The 14,924-nt window shown below is 41.5% G+C and overlaps 1 long non-coding RNA gene and 1 pseudogene across 1 annotated transcript in view; one reads left to right on the forward strand and one right to left on the reverse strand.

The window, feature by feature from the left end:
• LOC139789707 (uncharacterized) overlaps positions 1 to 14,015 on the forward strand; it is a 97,205-nt gene extending 83,190 nt beyond the window's left edge. The window contains exon 2 of the long non-coding RNA XR_011723233.1: positions 12,586 to 14,015. This is a non-coding gene — a long non-coding RNA (uncharacterized lncRNA). The remainder of the gene's footprint in view (positions 1 to 12,585) is intronic.
• LOC139789733 (uncharacterized) lies at positions 3,773 to 4,826 on the reverse strand (annotated as a pseudogene).
• Positions 14,016 to 14,924: the final 909 nt, after the last annotated feature.

Raw genomic sequence — 14,924 nt, forward strand, 5'->3', positions numbered from 1 at the left:
AGCATAGCTCTCTTCAGACACCTGAAGCTTTTACCAGTTTAACTCCTTTAGGCCTGTGACATGCCCCTCCTTAATTCAGGTCTTCTTATAATCTTCAGAGTTACAGAGATTAGATAAGACTGTGTTTCCTTTTTATGCTGCCTGATATGGGCTTAAAAGAAAAAGGGAATAAAAGGAATCTTGTATTATTTCTTTTGAGATACGAACATTTTTTCAGGGCCACTCTTCTGGAAGAAGGATATGGGATGCTCAAAGGGAGTAAAGCTGTGTTTCATCACCAGACTTTCTATAGAGGTTGAGAGCTTTTAAAAACAAGGCCACTCATGTAGTCATCTAGACAAGGGCATCAAAACACTATCAACACCAACTGTGACTTTACCTTACAAGAAATTACAGCTAAAAAGACTGCCAAAGAGCACCACTGATTACAGAAATGGATTCCAGCTATGCAGAACACAGATTTCACATGGTATATTTGTGAGGTTATAACCCATCTTTATTTTCTACATCCCCACCTCATCTGCTTCCAGAGCTCCTCTAGCAGCAAGGAACAACAACATCTGGCTGGAACCTACAGGGCAGAAGCAAAACTATGGCTAACGACAAGTGTTGGTTGGGTTTTGTTATAAAAAAAATAGAACAGGTACAGTGCATTCCCCTAGACTTCCCAAGTGCTCCCATTTAGAATACTTCCATTATTTAAAAAGAAAAATGTTTTAATAATGCAGAGAAAACCATTTGTTGTTGAAAACCACTTTTTTTGCATTTTTTAGCCTAGTTTCTCTGAGAACAAATACATGAAGATTTGATAAGATCAAAAACATTTTCACATAACTGCTGTTTTGATTAAAAACTGTATGACATAGGGGTCAAAAGTCTGTATTTTGAAAATGCTTGACTCAGGGGAAGACCTTTCTACAAAGTGTGGAAGAGGATTCACTTAAGATTAGAGGATTGCAGCATCTCTTATGAGGCAAGGTGAGAGAACTAGTTCTGTTTATCCTGGAGAAGAAAAGACTGCATCTTATCAATATTTATAAAGGGTGTGTATCAAGGGGATGGGGCCAGACCCATTTCAGTGGTGCATAGTGACAGGATGAGGGGCAATGTATGCAAATGAGAACACAGGATGTTCTATCTAAACATAAGGAAAACTTTTTTATTGTGAGAGTGACAGAGCACTTGAACAGGCTGCCCAGAGAGACTGTGAAGTCTCCTTCTTGGGACATATTCCAAACCTGCCTGCATGCAATCTGTGCAGCCTGCTCCAGGTGATCCTGCTTTAGCAAGGGGATTACACTAGATGGTCTCTAGAGATCCTTCTGACCCCTGCCATTCTGTGATTCTGTGATTCCAGCAAGGAGTTGACTTGCTTTCTCCTTTTTCTCCACACTAAAGATCAGTCACAGAGAAAAACAGGAAAAAAGGAAATACAGTCAGTGAATTAATAGATCACTCTCTGCAGAGACCCACTAAGAGATGCAGAAGTAGACACTAGCATAGGTCACAGGCTCTTCTGAACCTCCATGTCTACTCTATTTCCCTTAGAGAAATCGAGTATATTATACCTCAGTTTTGCATAAACCTGCATGGTTATTTTATTCCATTTAACAATACATTCACTTTCAGCTAAATTGCTGAAAGAAATGGAGACTCCAATAATATATCATTTTATTGATTTTTATGAAAAAGAGGGGGCCAGGTAGAGGACCAAATAATGTGTCTTGATATCACCTGAAAGAAAGAAAGAAATCTCTTCATTAGGCTTCAGATTATCTGTGCAGAGTGGTAAGTGGTACACCTCACAGTGTCACATTGCACACAATGTGGCTTTTCTTGAACAGTCTAAAGGAACTCTTGTGGGCTTAAAAACATGAGCTTGCTTTTCACACAGCTGCCATATGAACTTGTCAGAGGTATTTGCATTAGTACAACTTCAGCTCTAGTGCTGATAAATCTGGAGATGTCCACAACCTCTTTCAGCTTCAGATTTTCCTCTGTTCCCATTAGGTTTGTTTCCACACGTTTTTGACTATGTTCTGTACTGCAGTAAACTTCCCTAATGTAACCCTCATCTTTTTCTCTAATTTGATTCTATCCATCACCTATCCACACTCTTATCTTTTGCTCTAATTTCATTAGAACATAGAACATTGCTTATAGCTCCTTAACAAATAGAACATGGATAGACTTGGTGTTTTTTTTTATTTTTTCTGAAAAATCATTTCCCATTTTGAGTTGTAAACAACTCATTACAGTACTATTAGCAGACTCAACATAAATAATGGAGGGAACTGGGGATTAAATGTTGCTATACATACGTTGAGTAGTTATAAGAGAAATGGAAAGCTATCAGGGTTTTAGAGGTCACAAAATGCCTTCTAATTTTCTGAGTTGGTTCTATTCTGAGGGACAAAATCTGTTTTCTCAGATGGGGATGATCTTGACTTTCACTAGTAATTAAACAAATCTGCAGAAATTCTCTCTGGACTGAATTTTCAAATGCAAATCATTATGTATGCATGAGGAATAAGATGGCAAAACCCTTCCATCCCCCCAAGTCATACAGCTGCTGCCCCTGGGTCTCAACATTCTCCTCCCAGGGTAACCTTTGCCCTCTTTGTTCAATGGGGCTGCCCAGGAGTCTGCTTCCATAAGGGACAAAGTGTTGGGAGACCTAATGTACATTGGAGATTGGGTAAACAAGCCTTTTGGCAAGGCCAAAGTGATAACTGCTTTGATATAGTGCCAAAAGAAAATCCAGGCCCAAATGGTGAAAAACCTTGAGCATCTGGCTTGAACAAGGAGTAGGGGTATTTGTAGCAGTAGTAAACCCGTTCATTTTCCCACATCTGTGGTGTAAAACCTTCTCTAAATACTAAGAATAACAAATAAGGTTGTTATCCCTCCAGGAGCTCCACACTGCATTATTCTTTCCATGTCAGGGATCTGGAAGAAAACAAAAAGAAGCATATTGTCTGTTTCACCCCGTGAAACAGCATAATAAGGTTAAGCCTTCCAGGAGCAGGTACAAGGGTGTACCTCTCCCAGTGAGGATTTGGATCAGGCCAATGTAAAATAATTTAAAATGTAAAATAATGTAAAAATGTAATGATGTAAAATGAGAGGGGCAGAATAAAACAATAAGTTGGGGTGGGGTGAGAAGGTAGCTCCTGCTGGGAGAATTTGCACCATCCTGTTATCAAAGTATGGTTTAGTGCCCAGATGGCCAGTTTCTCCCACAGTGTCACCTCCAACACTGTTTTTGTTTTTTTTTGGGGGGGTGGAATATGGTTTTGCCAGAACAGTAACAGGCCCATAACTTGGCAAAGCACTTTATTCACAGGCCTTTTGATCTGGATTACAGAATTAAGAAATTGCAGGGGAAAACAACACATTCTCCCTTTCCAGATTCCCAGAATTTTAACCTCTTGGCTTGGGGATGGCTGATTTTCTTCAGTAATTTGCATATCCAGCAAAGCTGAATATTCAGTGATCCCACCGTAAGTGGCCTGGGAAGAAGAAACTTCAGATACTTCAATTGAATTGTCAGTATGCTGGTGAAACTTCACCTTTTCAGGAGCAGTGGCTGATGCCATCTCTCTAGCTAGTGAAGAATGAGTATTTACCACTGTATTAAACTCTTTCTTCTCATTTTTATTGAGAGTCCCTATCAACTCCCACCCTCCGACACTGCTACAACTATGATGGGTGGAAGGAGTCAGTTTCCCTGCAGATCAGTGGGAGGCACAGATGGATTGATTAAATCAGCTTAGAGCTCATTTGCCAATTCATCTTTTACAGTACAAGTGCCCAGAACAATCAGCCACTGGTCTACAATTCTTTGTAAGAATTGTGTTGGTTGTCTGCCCATGATCTCCCAGGGGATTCCCTTTCAGAGCTCCTCTAGCCACAAACTCGATCTTGACCACTGATGTTGGGGGGAGGTATTTACAGATAAATCTGGGATTTGGGTTCTTGCCTTTCCCTTGTCAACAGGCCGAGATTTCCTGCCATAATTGATTAGCTCTTGAGCTACTTCTCCCCATGTCCAAATCTTTTATTCAGTCCCACAGCCAGGGTTAACCACATGCTCCAATGCAGCTAACAAGCAGTCTTGGGGGGCAGTAGCTCTGATTTGACCCTGCAGATGGATCCCCATCAACCAGTTGGATCTGGTTGAATCCCCAGTGATTCTGGCAGACCCTGTATCAGAGGGCTCATCCATTCTGGATCCACTGGCAACAACATGGGGGATGAGTATTTCATAGCCAGCTTATGGTCATTCATCATTTGTAGTCAAGCAGCCTTTTGAACACTTTCTACCAACAGATCTACTCCTCCCTTAATGGCCAACAGGTCTTCCTGTTCTAATGGGCTCACTGGCCCAATAGGCAACCCACTGGGTCAGGGACCAAGGAGCACACTTATGTCCTGTGTTTAGAAAGACACAAACCCCAGAAGCCTCCAGCTTTCTGTTCGGTAAGAAGAATCTCATCTCCTCCTGACAAGGACACATGCTACACATATTCTGTCTCAGATACTTCCCAAGTCCTGCCAAATTCTCTATGGAGTTTAGCCAGCTCAAGTGCAGAGAAAGGAATCTCTTCTGTTAAGATATGTGGGTGGCTATCCTCATCATCCTCATAAATATATTTGGTCTTAACAAGGGGACAAAGTCTGGAAGGTTGAGACAGCTCTGATTTATCTATTTGTTCTTTGAATTCTTCTAATTCCTCGAATGGGTATGTATTATCAACATCACCTTTTACTTTTACAGGAGCGTGATTTGGTGCCTCCCCAATTGCAGTGACAGTCTCAGACATATGATGCCCTTCCTCTAATTTATGTTTAAGGGCCGCCAGTTCCCTGCAGAGAGTTACAGCCTCTTTCTGTGCAACCTTGCCAGCTTCTGCCTCCTTGCAGAGAACAATGACCTCCTTGTGGTCAGATTTATGTCTCTACCTCCCTTCAGAGAGTCAGCTACTTTTAAGGTGGTATTGAGGGCTTTTACATGTAGTCTTAAGAGCTGCTATTTCTCTCTGGGGGGCAATTACCTCCTCCTGTGCTGCTAATACTGCAGCACCCAGTACTGCACAAATGACTGATTTACCTTTGCCAATATTAAGTTTTGCCTTTAATTGTAACAATATTGTTTTCTACCAGTGCAGAGGGGTCGGACCAATTTTCTCGGGCCCATAGTTTTCCCTGAGGTGATGGCTTAGACTTAAACTCTTCCAAAAACTTCTCTCATGAAGGGAAGCTATCCATTTATATAAGGAACATACGCAAATGTCTGCCAGAACAGTTTTCACCCCTGGCCCAGACTTTTAACACACACATCCGTCGGGCAGTAGCACCCTGGCACAGACAAATCTGTCATCACAATTTCAGTAATCCAGTGACCCCTGCCCAATTGCAGGAAATGGTCATCTATGACTACCTGCACCCAGACACAGATTCAGGAGAGCTTCACCCACATACACACATGCACCAAGGAAAACAGCCCCACAGTGTCTTTATCCCTTACGCTTACACTACAACATTAACTGGAGGCAGGTGACCAGCTTGTGGAAGATCAGGTGAAACTCCCTTGCTTTCTAAGCTCCTCCACTCTTGTGAGGACCTAGGTGTGGCTGGGTTCAGCTTTTCACTTCTCTGTTAAAGTCACTCAGAAGCTGCACCCCTCTGTTCATGGGATCCTGCCGACTACGCCAAATGTTATGGTCCGAGGTAACATTAAAATTTATTTTTGTTTCAGATCCACGAAACAAAGTCCAACTGTAGGAGAGTCAGGTGCAAGAAGACTTGGTTTGACAATTGACACAGGCAAAATTATAGGCAAAATTATAGACCCAGGCAAAAGAGGGAGAGAGGAAAAGAAGATATAAGAAAGAGAGAAAAGTGGAGAAAAAGAAAGATAAGAAAGTGGGAAGAAAGAATGAGAAAGAGAGAGAGAGAGAGAGAGAGAGAGAGTCACTACCAGGGGTCCAACGAGTTTCTTCAAGATGTTGCTGATCCTGGACAGGGTCTGATGTGAGATGATAGTGGGTCAAGAGATGACAAAACTGCCACAGCATGGACAGCCATACATCCCCCTGAGTTCCTTTTGTTCCGAAGGGGCAGCTGTCAGTCAGCTGCCACAGAAGCCAGGGACATTGGCGTCAGAGCCATTGCAGACAGGCTGCCTGGAGGGGAGGTTCTGCAGAAGGGTGCAGTCCCACACCCACCCATCAGTTTTTATCTCCTTCCAGGCACATCCTGGTTCTGCTTTGGCCAGGCTGGGTCCATTAGCATCAGAGCCATTGCAAACAAGCTGCCTGGACAGGGGGCTTCTAGCACACAGGTGGTCATCTCTTTCCAGGCATCACTCCCCACTCGCTCCAGCCACCCCAGCCAGGTACATCGGGCATCAGTACAATCAAGGTGGCTTCTTCCACCCTGGCCAGGGTAATGGTGCCTGGAGGGACATCCCAGCATTGAAGGCACTCTGAGAAGGGGAGCAGTCTCCACCCAGCCATTAGTTCTTAGTTCTGATCTCTTTCGGGTGTCACCCCCTGCTCGGCTCTGGCCAGGCCAGGTCCTCCACCCAAGCCAGGGCTATTCACTTTAAAATGGTTCTTTTGAGACAATTTCAAATCAGTGAGATCAAACTCTCACAATTACTATATGTTGTGAACCTTGTATTACCAAGTAGGTTTCTGGTAAAAACAAGTCATAATGGCCCAATGAGTGCTGGAGCTTTCCTGCTTTACATAATATTACTATGAAAAAATGGCAGCTATCAGAAGATGCCAGTTGTCACATTTTATGTGAAACTACTACAAGCTGCTTTCAAAGAAAAATGTCACCAAGCATATGTGCTTTGGGGAAAGAGAAAAGAGAATACTGAAAAGATGCTAAAAAATCAATCTTCTGTTGCTTTACACTAGATACAGGGTGATGCCAAGAAAAGGGTCACTGCTGACTTTGACAGTTTTAGTCCTTTGTTGAAACTCATGATGTGGCCCGTTAATTCTTCATTTCTTGGCTTTGATCCTAATGTCTTAATAAAAGTTCTGCATTCCTGTTGTTCCTGGTCTGTAAATCAACATTCTGAGGAGATTTCCACAGAAAGGAACTTCAGAAATTTAAAGCTGGAGTTCTGCAGTTTTCTGTATTTATATATATATATATGCTATTATATATATATTATATATATTATATATATTTCACTTTCCTTTAGGAAGCTTTTAAAAATACATTAATAAGACATTTTAAACCTCTGTGATTTTGCTGCTGCTTGCTATCTCCTGAAGTTTATTTTTCACACAACTTCTCATTTCCCTGTAAATTAAAGCAATATCTATAAAATTAAATATATGCATAAAATTCTGTAAGATAAGAGCTGTAGAGCACAAGATTCTGGAGTGAAGTGCTCTCCCTAGATCTCACTCGAAGTTTGGAACACCTATGGTTATGCACAAAGCGGAGAGAACTAAGAGAGCACTGAGTTTATTCTTCCTCTAACTGTCTATATGGTAGCTCATGGTTCTGCAGAACTTACAGAACGCACAGAAAATTCTAATTTCTGTGGGCAATTTCTCTTTGTTGGGCAATGAAGAACAGAAACAAATGTTCAAAAATGTGACCTCCTGAATTTAGAAGCATTGGACTGCCTGTATGTTAAGGGGGTGTTATCAGGAGAAACAGTGCAAGAAGAGCAGTGCACTCTGCCAGCTGTTGGACTGCTGCCTCCTCTTCTCACCAGCAGGCTTATGCTGCAGCCCTGACACACAGCCCAGATACCTGGTGGCTGCGCAAATCTATCCAAAATCTTGAGGTCTCCAGAGATTTCAAACTCAAATTAGAATTAGAAGGAAGACACCTTTCAAAAGAATTATCATCTTATATGTGGGATTTTTCTTCTTACAAACTGTAAAGGGTTTGCCTGCTGAAGGAGAATGATGGCCACTAAATCCAGCTATGAGGGTAAGGCTAAATACCCAGCAGAAGCACTACACCTGTTCTTGCATCTCCACTCAAGGAGACCTTCCAAGATCTGCAATGGTTGTCCAGACCAAGTCCCCTTAGAATTTGATGTCTCCAAAGAACCCGTAGTATCCTTCCCTAGTGGTGGATGTCAGAGCTACAAGTGGGCCCAGATGAAAGAATTCTTCAAACAAGTTGTTCTATAACATGAGGTTCTCAACAAGCACCATGGTATCTGGCAATGTGACTGTGAGACTGGTAATGTTGATGCGTGCTGTCCAAGACTAAGCAACAGCCTTGCCTTAAGGCTGCACAAGGGTAAGGTGAGCCTGTTTTCTGAGAGTAGTAACTCATGAGATGGAGACTGGCATCTTGCTTCTGCATGGATAACCTTCACCTGAAGTGTGTGAACACAACAGAGACAATGGTCTGGTGTTGGAGAACGAAGAACGTATTAGTAATGGACAGAATCCAGGAGAAGCCACCATGCAAAGCTGATCCATCCACCTGCATTTGAACAGTGCCACCAGAAAAGCAGATGAAGTATTAGTAATAGCAGATTTCTTACTGAGAAGCATTGAAGGACCCATTTCCCATCCAGACAATTTCTCTGCAAAGTTCGTTGCCTACTCAAGTCTTGCATTAGCAATGTCACTGAGAGACTGCTGAATCTTGTGCATCCTACAAGTTATCATCTGCTCCTCCTATTCCGTGGAGGAGGAGTCTGTGATGAGGCAACTTTGAGACAAGGACTAGATGTTTCCCTCTGCATCAGTGACCACCTGAATTCCATGGAAATTGCACATGAGGATGAATGAGGAGCTGAATGAGAGCTTATGTCTCAGGGTTAAAGGCAGGTGATACAATAGTGGGGGTCTGCTGCAGACCATCTGACCAGGAAAAATGGGTGGATGTGGGCTTCTATGGTCAGATGTCAGCAGCTTCACATTCACAAGTTCTGGTCCACACAGGAGATTTCAACCACCACAATATCTATTGGAAGGACAGCACAGCAAGAGAGAGCCCATGTCCTTGGAGGCTATTGCACAACATAGTAATAATACACTCTGGAATTTTGGAATAGTACACATTTTGTGTACTATTGAGGGAGAGGGAGCTAGGGAGTTGAGAGGGAGCTAGAGATGGTGCTGCAGAAAGGAAAAAATCAAATGGTAAACAATGGCAAAGTTCCTCTGTCTGATAAGGAAGATTCATATGAGACAGACAAGAAAATAAAAAGACAGAAGGACCTTTCTGAACAAATGCAGGCTGGAGATATAATTCCTTTATGCCATTTTTCATGAGACACCCACCATGAGATAAAGCCTTGTATGCCCTTTCATTGCTATATCTTTTATTGTGGTAGCTCTTTAATCTCAAGAGATATGTGCAGTCATAGAGGTATTTTCCTTAAAATGTGGAAGCAGATTTTGTATTGAATATTTCATATGCAGGAATGGTGGTAGACACCAAAAATTATCCTCTTGGGAAATGCAAGCATGAAAGATTGGTTTTATTTTATTAGATTTTCTTTAGATGCTCCTACAGAGGTCTGCTAGCACTTCGTTGTGTTAATCAATCTTGTTTGCATTTGCCTTCAATTAGTTTCTGGAACCAGCTAGCAGAGAATTAAGATGAGGACTGGAAGTGATCACTGGGAAGTGATTTTGGTCCTCAGGGAGAACTAAGCAACCAAACAGCAAAATTATTTCATTGTTACCTTTTTAAAGAAAAAAAATAAGGAAGACTTAATGGCTGGAGACTAGCTTCATTTTTTTTCTCCAGCATTGCATTTGCCACAGATAATGGCAAAGTCTTAACTGTCACATAATAGAAACCAAGGAAGGTTATTGAAGGTAGTGCTTTAGTTATAAGTTCATGGAAGAGTTTGGAAAACTGTAAGAGAGTTGCTGTTTTTCTGCTGTTCAGTGTTGAGGGTCTAACAGCTTTGTATACAGAGAGAAAAGCATATTACATTGGCATGACCTGGATCCCATACTAGTGTGATGCCAACAGACAGAGCAGATACTGCTTGAAAAGTGACTTGTACCTAAGCTAATATTAGTCTGGCAAAAATGTGCACCAGAGCATGGAAACTGAGGCAACCGAGGATTCAATGTTAGCTGTACTGTCAGCAAGTCTCTAGGAATTTATCAGGTGGGTTTAGGATATGAAGTTCTTCCTGCTTTCCTGCAGCCTGACTTCAAAATAAAAATGATCAGGAGCTGATAGCCTATTATTGAATTCATTGAAAACTTCTGTTCCAGCTCAATCAACTTAAATAATATTAGGGTTGTGTGCTCAGAAAGTTTTTTCCCAGTAGGGTTGTACAATCAAACAGGTTTGGAGAATATTAAGCTATTTTTGTGTGTGTGTGTGGTATAAATAGGCATTAGAGGGGAAATAAAGGAAGTAAAAATCTATGCTATGAATTTGTTTCCAGAAAAATAATTTCCTAGCTGAAGTTACTGATTATATGTAGCTAGTGATTGAGCCTTTGGACTTGATTAAATAATGAAAAATATAAATAAACTTATTTCCTCAATGATATTTGAGCTGAGATCACATCTTGTTTATACTTGTTGTATCGGCTAATTAATCCAATATCATATTAAGTTCTGTCTACACTTAGCCATTATTTAAGGCTAAACTATAGCATCTGTTCTACCATCCAGTGATGTCTACCCCATCAAGAATGGGAATCTTGAAATGGAGAGGAGACCCAGAGGTTGAAATGAAATCAGATTTAATGAAACAGCAAAATTAGTTTTACTATAAATGTCAGTATAAATTGCACAAAGTTTTACTCAGCCCAATGAATGTGCAGTGGTCACAATGAATGGGAAAACTGTCCCTGGAAGGAAGGAGGAGGAGGAGGAGGAGGCCTGGCTGACTCAAAGTTGCTAAGGGCCTGTATGCCATTGTTGGCCTATCCCAGAAAAAACCAGGACAAGTTCATACTTTGTGATTTATTTTCCTAATTCCTTTAGATCAGAATTCTCTGTCCTGTATCTGCCTGGAGTAAGTGGAATTTTGCAAAATGGCTTCTGATCCACTCTATCCAAGACATGTTTCCTTGACAAACCCAAGTATTCTCTGTATACTGGGCTGCATCAAAAGACCTGTAGCCAGCTGGTCAAGCGAGGTGATTCTCCCTCTCTACTCTGCTCTTGTGAAACCCCACCTGGATTACTGTGTCCAGTTCTGGAGACCTCAACACCGGAAGGGCACAAAGCTGCTGGAGTGAGTGGCCATGAAGGTGATCAGAGGGCTGGTACAACTCTGCTCTGAAGACAGGCTGAGACTGTTGGAGTTGTTCAAGCTGGAGAACAAAAGGCTTCAGGGAGATCTTATACCCTGAAGAAAAGAGCCTAAAGAAAAGATGGGGAGGGGCTTTTGGCCTTAATCTGGGAGAGGGTAGATTTAGGTTAAATATTTGGAAGAAATACTTCACTCTGAGGGTGCTGAAAGTTTGGAAGACATTTTCCAGGGAGGCTGTGGATGCCGCCTCCTTGGATGTGTTCCAGGCTAGGTTGGATGGGGCTTTGAGCAACCTGGTCTAGTGGGAGATACCCCTGCCCATGGTAGAGGGGCTGGAACTAGATGATCTTTAAGGTCCTTTCCAATCCATGATTCTATATTTTATCTGTGACAATCTTAAAGTCATTAGGGTATACACTTTTGATTTGTCAGATGATATGAGTCATAGCAAAGACAGAATTCTGATCGTTCAGTAATAGAAGTTTTTGTTTTCAAGGTAAGTCTGAGAATGTTCTGGCACCGGCCTTATCTTATTATCAGAATCATAGAATGTATGCAACCTTAAAGATTGCCAAGATCCAACCCTTCTGCATGGCCAGGGACACCTACAACTAGATCAGTTTGCTCAAAGCCCCATCCAACCTGGCCTTGAACACTTCCAGGGAAAGAGCATCCACAACCTCCTTGGGCAACCTCTTCGAGTGTCTTACCACCCTCATAGTAAAGAAATTCCTCTTAATATCTAATCTAAATCTACTCTCTTCAAGTTTGAAACCACTGCCCCTTGTCCTTATGCTACACACCCATGCAAAAAGTCCTGTATTAATAAAAACACTTGCATCCATTTTAGATGCATATTGCAAAGGGAATTGTAATTCATTGTTTTGTCTTGTTCTGAAATTCTGAAGACAGGTTTTGTGATACCGCATCCATCTTTTTCTTTTTAGTCAATTGTTCAAGAAATAATTCAAAACCCGCCTGGACACGTTCCTAGGCGATGTACTCTAGGGGGCCCTGCTCTGGCAGGGGGGGTTGGACTAGATGATCTTTCGAGGTCCCTTCCAACCCCTAGGATTCTATGATTCTATGATTCCTCTGTGCATCTGTTTGCCCATCCATCCATCCATCCATCCATCCATCCATCCATCCATCCCTCCCACACACCCAACTATCCATGCACCCACTACTTCTTGAAGATGTACTTTAGTTGTTCAGTCTGGAGAAGAGGAGGCTCAGGGGAGACCTCATCACTCTCTACAACTCCCTGAGAGGAGGGTGCAGCCAGGGGGGGGTCAGTCTCTTCTCCGAGGCAGCTCTCAGTAGGACAAGAGGACTTAAGCTCTGCCAGGGGAGGTTTAGGTTAAATATTCAGAAAAAACTCTTTACAGAGAGTGTGATCAGGTGTTGGAATGGGCTGCCCAGGGAGGTGGTGGATTCTCCATCCCTGGAGGTTTTTAAGAAGAGACTGAATGTGGCACTCAGTGCCATGGTCTGGTAATCACAGTGGTAGTGGATTAAGGGTTGGACTTGATGATCTCAGAGGTTCTTTCCAACCTGAATCATTATAGGTAACTTAATACCTCTCTGTGTCTTTGTATATTGTCAAAAAGCACAGACTAACATTTTATATGTACTCTGATGATAAGCCCAGACATTTTCTCATTTGTATATATTATGAAACTGTGTTTCAGTTTCAGTATTCTGGAAACATACTTTTGGTTATTTGTTACAAAGAGAACATGGTTCTGTGATGATGAAATTTGAGATTAAACATTGTAGAATCCTGATTAAAAGTTCACTGTACTCTGTCACCACAGTGACAGGTGAAGGTTTTCTTCCAAGTGGGAGAATTGAAATTTTACAGATGTCACTACAAGTTACTCTTAGTTTTAAAATATCTCCAATATATAAAATTATAGAAATTTCATATTAAAGGAAAACATTTTCTTTTCATATTTTTCTTGAAAATGGGAAAAGAAGCAAAACCAAAACTGTGAGATGAAGGTGATCATGCTTGAGTTCATCCCCTCAGTCACAGGTCATATGGTTACTCTGTGGATCAAGGCTATAATTTCTGCTAGTAGTGGGAACTAGCACTGAGTCACAGAATATGGTTATGAATTCCCCCTACCCTAGCAGTTTCTGGAAATGGTGATATCTTGGAAAAAGTGGAATAGAAAAAAATCAGTTAGGTGGGAAGAAAACTATTCCTTTCTCATAGTTAAATCACTGAAAAGGTCAAGAACCAGGGTTTGATAACAATCCATGTGACCCACAGGTCTGGATCACTAAGACGTCTTTGGCTGCAAAATTTGCCATGAGAATCTGGTGCTTGGAAATGAAAGCTACACTTCATTCATATAAGGTTCCTGTTACTAAGGTGAAGGTTGGTTAACCTTTGCACCAACTTAAAGCTGTGGCAGCACCTGTTTTATCTATACAGTTTGATGCCTGTAATGAAGTCAGGTAATCCAACCACAGGAAAAATTCCTGTGACAGAGTGAACTGTGTGTGTGTTGTTGAGGGAATGACCTCTTGCTAGATCACCTCTTTGGGTCTATGATGAAGAGGAAGGTCATCTGAGAGTTCATGCAGAACAATGAAGGGCTGAGCTATGTACGGATTTTCACAGACATAAAATAATCTATGTTATTAAGCATGTACAATGTATTTTGCATCTATTATATGAGTATAATTAAAATACATACGTAATTATAGGATTTTTGATTCAGACTTGGCTTCAAACATCATGTCTGTATAATGAATAAATCATGTCATGCTGCGGTGGTCACTGTCCTAACATACATCATCTGTCAGTCCTGGCAACCTCTAAGTGAGGAATCTGAAGGCAAAAAGAAGCACTCCGGAAGACTTGTGGTTCTCTGAAGTCAGCATTGACAGAACAGAGAAGGAAATCCAGTCGCAGCTTGAAAAGAAATAATGGTAACACTTATTAAAACATGCTGCTTCAGTATTTTAAGACACAGTATTTTAAGTCTTAGTCTTAGTTTGTCCCATGGCTTGGACTAGATCTCCACATTCAGTGAATCTTGAGGAACTGATTTACAGCACATGCTGTTGAAGGATAGGTACCTACTAATTGAACTGCATCAGACTGAGCTGCTTATAAGACAGAGGGAAAACAAGGATCCCCCCCAGTTTCTGGCTGCCTGAACAGTTTTTTCTGTGTTCACCTCAAATGTATTCATTCACACCATCACTGCTGGAGCTATCCCATCTGATTGCTCTGCAAGCATTTTTTTTTAAATCACAGAGGACTAAAAAATGGTCTGGGTACAAGACATCCAGTTGTTGCTAATTAAACTGGGAGAGAGCGCACATGGAGTGGTAAGATCCCCTAAGCAGCTCTTAAGATCCAATTCTTCACTACTGGATTTTATTGCAAAGGCCTCATGAGACCCATGATACAATAATTAATGAGTCACAGAGGCTGAAAAATGTCCCAGAAGCCTGGTAAGGTCAGGTATGCTACTTCTTTTTAAAAAGGGAAAATGAGACCTTGGGGAACAACTTCAACTTGGGGAACGATTCTTAGGCAAACCATTAATAAATACACTTACAAGTTCCCAAGAGCATATTAAGAGGATAGAAATCATCTGATATGGATTTGTCAAGACTAAATCATATCAAACTAATAGAGTTTTCTCCTATAGCAGAATGTCTGGCCTTGC

Source organism: Heliangelus exortis, chromosome Z (genome assembly GCF_036169615.1).
Source record: "Heliangelus exortis chromosome Z, bHelExo1.hap1, whole genome shotgun sequence".
In the NCBI taxonomy this organism is placed as follows: domain Eukaryota; kingdom Metazoa; phylum Chordata; class Aves; order Apodiformes; family Trochilidae; genus Heliangelus; species Heliangelus exortis.